Source organism: Microchirus variegatus (genome assembly GCF_963457635.1).
Source record: "Microchirus variegatus genome assembly, chromosome: 15".
Taxonomy (NCBI): Eukaryota; Metazoa; Chordata; class Actinopteri; order Pleuronectiformes; family Soleidae; genus Microchirus; species Microchirus variegatus.
Window position 1 is genome coordinate 24304823 of NC_139816.1, and position 10929 is coordinate 24315751.

Below are 10929 nucleotides of genomic sequence, written 5' to 3' on the forward strand. Positions count from 1 at the left end.
GTCTCATACTAATATGTTTCTGTTAAAATGTCTCATACTAACATGTCTCATGTTAAAATGTCTCATACTAATATGTTTCTGTTAAAATGTCTCATGTTAAAATGTCTCATACTAATATGTTTCTGTTAAAATGTCTCATACTAATGTTTCTGTTAAAATGTCTCATACTAATATGCCCCAGGTTAAAGTGTCTCATACTAACATGTCTCGTGTTAAAATGTCCCATACTAATATGTTTCTGTTAAAATGTCTCATACTAACATGTCTCATGTTAAAATATCTCATACTAATATGTTTCTGTTAAAATGTCTCATACTAATATGTTTCTGTTAAAATGTCCCATACTAATATGCCCCATGTTAAAATGTCTCATACTAATATGTTTCTGTTAAAATGTCTCATACCAATATGTTTCTGTTAAAATGTCTCATACTAACATGTTTCTGTTAAAATGTCTCATACTAATATGCCCCATGTTAAAATGTCTCATACTAACATGTCTCATGTTAAAATGTCTCATACTAATATGTTTCTTTTAAAATGTCTCATACTAATATGCCCCATGTTAAAATGTCTCATGTTAAAATGTCTCATACTAACATGTCTCATGTTAAAATGTCTCATACTAATATGTTTCTGTTAAAATGTCTCATACTAATATGTTTCTGTTAAAATGTCTCATACTAATATGTTTCTGTTAAAATGTCTCATACTTATATGTTTCTGTTAAAATGTCTCATACTAACATGTCTCATGTTAAAATGTCTCATACTAACATGTCCCATGTTAAAATGTCTCATACTAACATGTCTCATGTTAAAATGTCTCATACTAAAATGTCTCACATTAAAATGTCTCATGTTAAAATGTCTCATACTAATATGTTTCTGTTAAAATGTCTCATGTTAAAATGTCTCATACTAATATGTTTCTGTTAAAATGTATCATACTAATGTTTCTGTTAAAATGTCTCATACAAATATGCCCCATGTTAAAATGTCTCATTCTAAAATGTCTCACATTAAAATGTCTCATGTTAAAATGTCTCATACTAATATGTTTCTGTTAAAATGTCTCATACCAACATGTCTCACATTAAAATGTCTCATGTTAAAAAGTCTCATACTAACATGTCTCATGTTAAATTGTCTCATACTAATGTTTCTGTTAAAATGTCTCATGTTAAAATGTCTCATGTTAAAATGTCTCATACTAATATGTTTCTGTTAAAATGTCTCATGTTAAAATGTCTCATACTAATATGTTTCTGTTAAAATGTATCATACTAATGTTTCTGTTAAAATGTCTCATACAAATATGCCCCATGTTAAAATGTCTCATTCTAAAATGTCTCACATTAAAATGTCTCATGTTAAAATGTCTCATACTAATATGTTTCTGTTAAAATGTCTCATACCAACATGTCTCACATTAAAATGTCTCATGTTAAAAAGTCTCATACTAACATGTCTCATGTTAAATTGTCTCATACTAATGTTTCTGTTAAAATGTCTCATGTTAAAATGTCTCATACTAATATGTTTCTGTTAAATTGTCTCATACTAATGTTTCTGTTAAAATGTCTCGTGTTAAAATATCTCATACTAATATGTTTCTGTTAAAATGTCTCATACTAATATGTTTCTGTTAAAATGTCTCATACTAACATGTCTCATGTTAAAATGTCTCATACTAACATTTCTCAAGTTAAAATGTCTCATACTAACATGTCTCATGTTAAAATGTCTCATGTTAAAATGTCTCATACTAACATGTCTCACATTAAAATGTCTCATGTTAAAATGTCTCATACTAACATGTTTCTGTTAAAATGTCTCATACTAACATGTCTCATGTTAAAATGTCTCATACTAATATGCCCCATGTTAAAATGTCTCATAATAACATGTCTCATATCAAAATGCCTCTTACAAATATGTTTCTGTTAAAATGTCTCATACTAATATGTCCCATGTTAAAATGTCTCATACTAACATGTCTCATGTTAAAATGTCTCATACTAATATGTGTCTGTTAAAATGTCTCATACTAATATGTGTCTGTTAAAATGTCTCATACTAATATGTTTCTGTTAAAATGTCTCATACTAACATGTCTCATGTTAAAATGTCTCATACTAATATGTTTCTGTTAAAATGTCTCATGTTAAAATGTCTCATACTAATATGTTTCTGTTAAAATGTATCATACTAATGTTTCTGTTAAAATGTCTCATACAAATATGCCCCATGTTAAAATGTCTCACATTAAAATGTCTCATGTTAAAATGTCTCATACTAATATGTTTCTGTTAAAATGTCTCATACCAACATGTCTCACATTAAAATGTCTCATGTTAAAAAGTCTCATACTAACATGTCTCATGTTAAATTGTCTCATACTAATGTTTCTGTTAAAATGTCTCATGTTAAAATGTCTCATACTAATATGTTTCTGTTAAATTGTCTCATACTAATGTTTCTGTTAAAATGTCTCGTGTTAAAATATCTCATACTAATATGTTTCTGTTAAAATGTCTCATACTAATATGTTTCTGTTAAAATGTCTCATACTAACATGTCTCATGTTAAAATGTCTCATACTAACATTTCTCAAGTTAAAATGTCTCATACTAGCATGTCTCATGTTAAAATGTCTCATGTTAAAATGTCTCATACTAACATGTCTCACATTAAAATGTCTCATGTTAAAATGTCTCATACTAACATGTTTCTGTTAAAATGTCTCATACTAACATGTCTCATGTTAAAATGTCTCATACTAATATGCCCCATGTTAAAATGTCTCATAATAACATGTCTCATATCAAAATGCCTCATACAAATATGTTTCTGTTAAAATGTCTCATACTAATATGTCCCATGTTAAAATGTCTCATACTAACATGTCTCATGTTAAAATGTCTCATACTAATATGTGTCTGTTAAAATGTCTCATACTAATATGTGTCTGTTAAAATGTCTCATACTAATATGTTTCTGTTAAAATGTCTCATACTAACATGTCTCATGTTAAAATGTCTCATACTAATATGTTTCTGTTAAAATGTCTCATGTTAAAATGTCTCATACTAATATGTTTCTGTTAAAATGTCTCATACTAATGTTTCTGTTAAAATGTCTCATACTAATTTGCCCCAGGTTAAAGTGTCTCATACTAACATGTCTCGTGTTAAAATGTCCCATACTAATATGTTTCTGTTAAAATGTCTCATACTAACATGTCTCATGTTAAAATATCTCATACTAATATGTTTCTGTTAAAATGTCTCATACTAATATGTTTCTGTTAAAATGTCCCATACTAATATGCCCCATGTTAAAATGTCTCATACTAATATGTTTCTGTTAAAATGTCTCATAATAATATGTTTCTGTTAAAATGTCTCATAAGAATATGTTTCTGTTAAAATGTCTCATACTAACATGTTTCTGTTAAAATGTCTCATACTAATATGCCCCATGTTAAAATGTCTCATACTAACATGTCTCATGTTAAAATGTCTCATACTAATATGTTTCTTTTAAAATGTCTCATACTAATATGCCCCATGTTAAAATGTCTCATGTTAAAATGTCTCATACTAACATGTCTCATGTTAAAATGTCTCATACTAATATGTTTCTGTTAAAATGTCTCATACTAATATGTTTCTGTTAAAATGTCTCATACTAATATGTTTCTGTTAAAATGTCTCATACTTATATGTTTCTGTTAAAATGTCTCATACTAACATGTCTCATGTTAAAATGTCTCATACTAACATGTCCCATGTTAAAATGTCTCATACTAACATGTCTCATGTTAAAATGTCTCATACTAAAATGTCTCACATTAAAATGTCTCATGTTAAAATGTCTCATACTAATATGTTTCTGTTAAAATGTCTCATGTTAAAATGTCTCATACTAATATGTTTCTGTTAAAATGTATCATACTAATGTTTCTGTTAAAATGTCTCATACAAATATGCCCCATGTTAAAATGTCTCATTCTAAAATGTCTCACATTAAAATGTCTCATGTTAAAATGTCTCATACTAATATGTTTCTGTTAAAATGTCTCATACCAACATGTCTCACATTAAAATGTCTCATGTTAAAAAGTCTCATACTAACATGTCTCATGTTAAATTGTCTCATACTAATGTTTCTGTTAAAATGTCTCATGTTAAAATGTCTCATACTAATATGTATCTGTTAAATTGTCTCATACTAATGTTTCTGTTAAAATGTCTCGTGTTAAAATATCTCATACTAATATGTTTCTGTTAAAATGTCTCATACTAATATGTTTCTGTTAAAATGTCTCATACTAACATGTCTCATGTTAAAATGTCTCATACTAACATTTCTCAAGTTAAAATGTCTCATACTAACATGTCTCATGTTAAAATGTCTCATGTTAAAATGTCTCATACTAACATGTCTCACATTAAAATGTCTCATGTTAAAATGTCTCATACTAACATGTTTCTGTTAAAATGTCTCATACTAACATGTCTCATGTTAAAATGTCTCATACTAATATGCCCCATGTTAAAATGTCTCATAATAACATGTCTCATATCAAAATGCCTCATACAAATATGTTTCTGTTAAAATGTCTCATACTAATATGTCCCATGTTAAAATGTCTCATACTAACATGTCTCATGTTAAAATGTCTCACACTAATATGTCTCATAGTAATATGTTTCTGTTAAAATGTCTCATACTAATATGCCCCATGTTAAAATGTATCATACTAACATGTCTCATGTTAAAATGTCTCATACTAACATGTCTCATGTTAAAACGTCTCATACTAACATGTCTCATGTTAAAATGTCTCATACTAATATGTTTCTGTTAAAATGTCTCATACTAATATGTTTCTGTTAAAATGTCTCATACTAATATGTTTCTGTTAAAATGTCTCATACTAATATGTTTCTGTTAAAATGTCTCATACTAACATGTCTCATGTTAAAATGTCTCATACTAACATGTCTCATGTTAAAATGTCTCATACTAACATGTCTCATGTTAAAATATCTCATACTAATATGTTTCTGTTAAAATGTCTCATACTAATATGTTTCTGTTAAAATGTCTCATACTAACATGTCTCACATTAAAATGTCTCATGTTAAAATGTCTCATACTAACATGTTTCTGTTAAAATGTCTCATACTAACATGTCTCATGTTAAAATGTCTCATACTAATATGTTTCTGTTAAAATGTCTCATACTAATGTTTCTGTTAAAATGTCTCATACTAATATGTTTCTGTTAAAATGTCTCATACTAACATGTCTCATGTTAAAATGTATCATACTAACATGTATCAAGTTAAAATGTCTCACACTAATATGTCTCATAATAATATGTTTCTGTTAAAATGTCTCATACTAATATGCCCCATGTTAAAATGTATCATACTAACATGTATCATGTTAAAATGTCTCATACTAACATGTCTCAAGTTAAAATGTCTCATACTAACATGTCTCATGTTATAATGTCTCATACTAACATGTCTCACATTAAAATGTCTCATGTTAAAATGTCTCATACTTACATGTTTCTGTTAAAATGTCTCATACTAACATGTCTCATGTTAAAATGTCTCATACTAATATGTTTCTGTTAAAATGTCTCATACTAATATGTTTCTGTTAAAAATGTCTCATACTTATATGCCCCATGTTAAAATGTCTCATAATAACATGTCTCATGTCAAAATGCCTTATACAAATATGTTTCTGTTAAAATGTCTCATATTAATATGCCCCATGTTAAAATGTATCATACTAACATGTATCATGTTAAAATGTCTCATACTAACATGTCTCAAGTTAAAATGTCTCATACTAACATGTCTCATGTTATAATGTCTCATACTAACATGTCTCACATTAAAATGTCTCATGTTAAAATGTCTCATACTAACATGTTTCTGTTAAAATGTCTCATACTAACATGTCTCATGTTAAAATGTCTCATACTAATATGTTTCTGTTAAAATGTCTCATACTAATGTTTCTGTTAAAAATGTCTCATACTAATATGCCCCATGTTAAAATGTCTCATAATAACATGTCTCATGTCAAAATGCCTTATACAAATATGTTTCTGTTAAAATGTCTCATACTAATATGCCCCATGTTAAAATGTCTCATACTAACATGTCTCATGTTAAAATGTCTCACACTAATGTCTCATAATAATATGTTTCTGTTAAAATGTCTCATACTAACATGTTTCTGTTAAAATGTCTCATACTAATATGCCCCATGTTAAAATGTCTCATACTAACATGTCTCATGTTAAAATGTCTCATACTAATATGTTTCTTTTAAAATGTCTCATACTAATATGCCCCATGTTAAAATGTCTCATGTTAAAATGTCTCATACTAACATGTCTCATGTTAAAATGTCTCATACTAATATGTTTCTGTTAAAATGTCTCATACTAATATGTTTCTGTTAAAATGTCTCATACTAATATGTTTCTGTTAAAATGTCTCATACTTATATGTTTCTGTTAAAATGTCTCATACTAACATGTCTCATGTTAAAATGTCTCATACTAACATGTCCCATGTTAAAATGTCTCATACTAACATGTCTCATGTTAAAATGTCTCATACTAAAATGTCTCACATTAAAATGTCTCATGTTAAAATGTCTCATACTAATATGTTTCTGTTAAAATGTCTCATGTTAAAATGTCTCATACTAATATGTTTCTGTTAAAATGTATCATACTAATGTTTCTGTTAAAATGTCTCATACAAATATGCCCCATGTTAAAATGTCTCATTCTAAAATGTCTCACATTAAAATGTCTCATGTTAAAATGTCTCATACTAATATGTTTCTGTTAAAATGTCTCATACCAACATGTCTCACATTAAAATGTCTCATGTTAAAAAGTCTCATACTAACATGTCTCATGTTAAATTGTCTCATACTAATGTTTCTGTTAAAATGTCTCATGTTAAAATGTCTCATACTAATATGTATCTGTTAAATTGTCTCATACTAATGTTTCTGTTAAAATGTCTCGTGTTAAAATATCTCATACTAATATGTTTCTGTTAAAATGTCTCATACTAATATGTTTCTGTTAAAATGTCTCATACTAACATGTCTCATGTTAAAATGTCTCATACTAACATTTCTCAAGTTAAAATGTCTCATACTAACATGTCTCATGTTAAAATGTCTCATGTTAAAATGTCTCATACTAACATGTCTCACATTAAAATGTCTCATGTTAAAATGTCTCATACTAACATGTTTCTGTTAAAATGTCTCATACTAACATGTCTCATGTTAAAATGTCTCATACTAATATGCCCCATGTTAAAATGTCTCATAATAACATGTCTCATATCAAAATGCCTCATACAAATATGTTTCTGTTAAAATGTCTCATACTAATATGTCCCATGTTAAAATGTCTCATACTAACATGTCTCATGTTAAAATGTCTCACACTAATATGTCTCATAGTAATATGTTTCTGTTAAAATGTCTCATACTAATATGCCCCATGTTAAAATGTATCATACTAACATGTCTCATGTTAAAATGTCTCATACTAACATGTCTCATGTTAAAACGTCTCATACTAACATGTCTCATGTTAAAATGTCTCATACTAATATGTTTCTGTTAAAATGTCTCATACTAATATGTTTCTGTTAAAATGTCTCATACTAATATGTTTCTGTTAAAATGTCTCATACTAATATGTTTCTGTTAAAATGTCTCATACTAACATGTCTCATGTTAAAATGTCTCATACTAACATGTCTCATGTTAAAATGTCTCATACTAACATGTCTCATGTTAAAATATCTCATACTAATATGTTTCTGTTAAAATGTCTCATACTAATATGTTTCTGTTAAAATGTCTCATACTAACATGTCTCACATTAAAATGTCTCATGTTAAAATGTCTCATACTAACATGTTTCTGTTAAAATGTCTCATACTAACATGTCTCATGTTAAAATGTCTCATACTAATATGTTTCTGTTAAAATGTCTCATACTAATGTTTCTGTTAAAATGTCTCATACTAATATGTTTCTGTTAAAATGTCTCATACTAACATGTCTCATGTTAAAATGTATCATACTAACATGTATCAAGTTAAAATGTCTCACACTAATATGTCTCATAATAATATGTTTCTGTTAAAATGTCTCATACTAATATGCCCCATGTTAAAATGTATCATACTAACATGTATCATGTTAAAATGTCTCATACTAACATGTCTCAAGTTAAAATGTCTCATACTAACATGTCTCATGTTATAATGTCTCATACTAACATGTCTCACATTAAAATGTCTCATGTTAAAATGTCTCATACTTACATGTTTCTGTTAAAATGTCTCATACTAACATGTCTCATGTTAAAATGTCTCATACTAATATGTTTCTGTTAAAATGTCTCATACTAATATGTTTCTGTTAAAAATGTCTCATACTTATATGCCCCATGTTAAAATGTCTCATAATAACATGTCTCATGTCAAAATGCCTTATACAAATATGTTTCTGTTAAAATGTCTCATATTAATATGCCCCATGTTAAAATGTATCATACTAACATGTATCATGTTAAAATGTCTCATACTAACATGTCTCAAGTTAAAATGTCTCATACTAACATGTCTCATGTTATAATGTCTCATACTAACATGTCTCACATTAAAATGTCTCATGTTAAAATGTCTCATACTAACATGTTTCTGTTAAAATGTCTCATACTAACATGTCTCATGTTAAAATGTCTCATACTAATATGTTTCTGTTAAAATGTCTCATACTAATGTTTCTGTTAAAAATGTCTCATACTAATATGCCCCATGTTAAAATGTCTCATAATAACATGTCTCATGTCAAAATGCCTTATACAAATATGTTTCTGTTAAAATGTCTCATACTAATATGCCCCATGTTAAAATGTCTCATACTAACATGTCTCATGTTAAAATGTCTCACACTAATGTCTCATAATAATATGTTTCTGTTAAAATGTCTCATACTAACATGTATCATGTTAAAATGTCTCATACTAACATGTCTCAAGTTAAAATGTCTCATACTAACATGTCTCATGTTATAATGTCTCATACTAACATGTCTCACATTAAAATGTCTCATGTTAAAATGTCTCATACTAACATGTTTCTGTTAAAATGTCTCATACTAACATGTCTCATGTTAAAATGTCTCATACTAATATGTTTCTGTTAAAATGTCTCATACTAATATTTTTCTGTTAAAAATGTCTCATACTAATATGCCCCATGTTAAAATGTCTCATAACATGTCTCATGTCAAAATGCCTTATACAAATATGTTTCTGTTAAAATGTCTCATACTAATATGCCCCATGTTAAAATGTCTCATACTAACATGTCTCATGTTAAAATGTCTCACACTAATGTCTCATAATAATATGTTTCTGTTAAAATGTCTCATGTTAAAATGTCTCATACTAATATGTTTCTTTTAAAAGGTCTCATACTAATATGCCCCATGTTAAAATGTATCATACTAACATGTCTCATGTTAAAATGTCTCATACTAACATGTCTCATTTAAAAATGTCTCATACGAACATGTCTCATGTTAAAAAGTCTCATACTAACATGTCTCATGTTAAATTGTCTCATACTAATATGTTTCTGTTAAAATGTCTCATGTTAAAATGTCTCATACTAATATGTTTCTGTTAAAATGTCTCATGTTAAAATGTCTCATACTAATATGTTTCTGTTAAAATGTCTCATACTAATGTTTCTGTTAAAATATCTCATACTAATATGCCCCATGTTAATATGTCTCATACTAACATGTCTCGTGTTAAAATGTCTCATACTAATATGTGGTCTGTTAAAATGTCTCATACCAATAAGTTTCTGTTAAAATGTCTCATACTAACATGTCTCATGTTAAAATGTCTCATACTAACATGTCTCAAGTTAAAATGTCTCATACTAACATGTCTCATGTTAAAATGTCTCATGTTAAAATGTCTCATACTAACATGTCTCACATTAAAATGTCTCATGTTAAAATGTCTCATACTAATATGTTTCTGTTAAAATGTCTCATACTAACATGTCTCATGTTAAAATGTCTCATACTAATATGTTTCTGTCAAAATGTCTCATACTAATATGTTTCTGTGAAAATGTCTCATACTAATATGCCCCATGTTAAAATGCCTCATACTAATATGTTTCTGTTAAAATGTCTCATACTAATATGCCCCATGTTAAAATGTCTCATACTAACATGTTTCTGTTAAAATGTCTCATACTAATATGTTTCTGTTAAAATGTCTCATACTAACATGTCTCATGTTAAAATGTCTCATACTAATGTTTCTGTTAAAATGTCTCATACTAATATGCCCCATGTTAAAATGTCTCACACTAATATGTCTCATACTAATATGTTTCTGTTAAAATGTCTCACACTAATATGTCTCATACTAATATGTTTCTGTTAAAATGTCTCATACTAATATGTTTCTGTTAAAATGTCTCATTCTAATATGCCCCATGTTAAAATGTCTCATACTAACATGTCTCATGTTAAAATGTCTCATACTAACATGTCTCATGTTAAGATGTCTCATACTAATATGTTTCTTTTAAAATGTCTCATACAAATATGCCCCATGTTAAAATGTCTCATACTAACATGTCTCATACTAATATGCCCCATGTTAAAATGTCTCACACTATGTCTCATACTAATATGTTTCTGTTAAAATGTCTCATACTAATATGTTTCTGTTAAAATGTCTCATACTAATATGCCCCATGTTAAAATGTCTCATACTAACATGTTAAAATGTCTCATACTAATGTTTCTGTTAAAATGT

At 27.8% G+C, this 10929-nt stretch overlaps 1 protein-coding gene across 5 annotated transcripts in view; it reads right to left on the bottom strand.

Annotated features, from left to right (window-relative positions):
• LOC310937161 (receptor-type tyrosine-protein phosphatase mu-like) overlaps positions 1-10929 on the bottom strand; it is a 95957-nt gene that overhangs the window by 13272 nt on the left and 71756 nt on the right. The gene's annotated exons all lie outside the window — the stretch shown is intronic.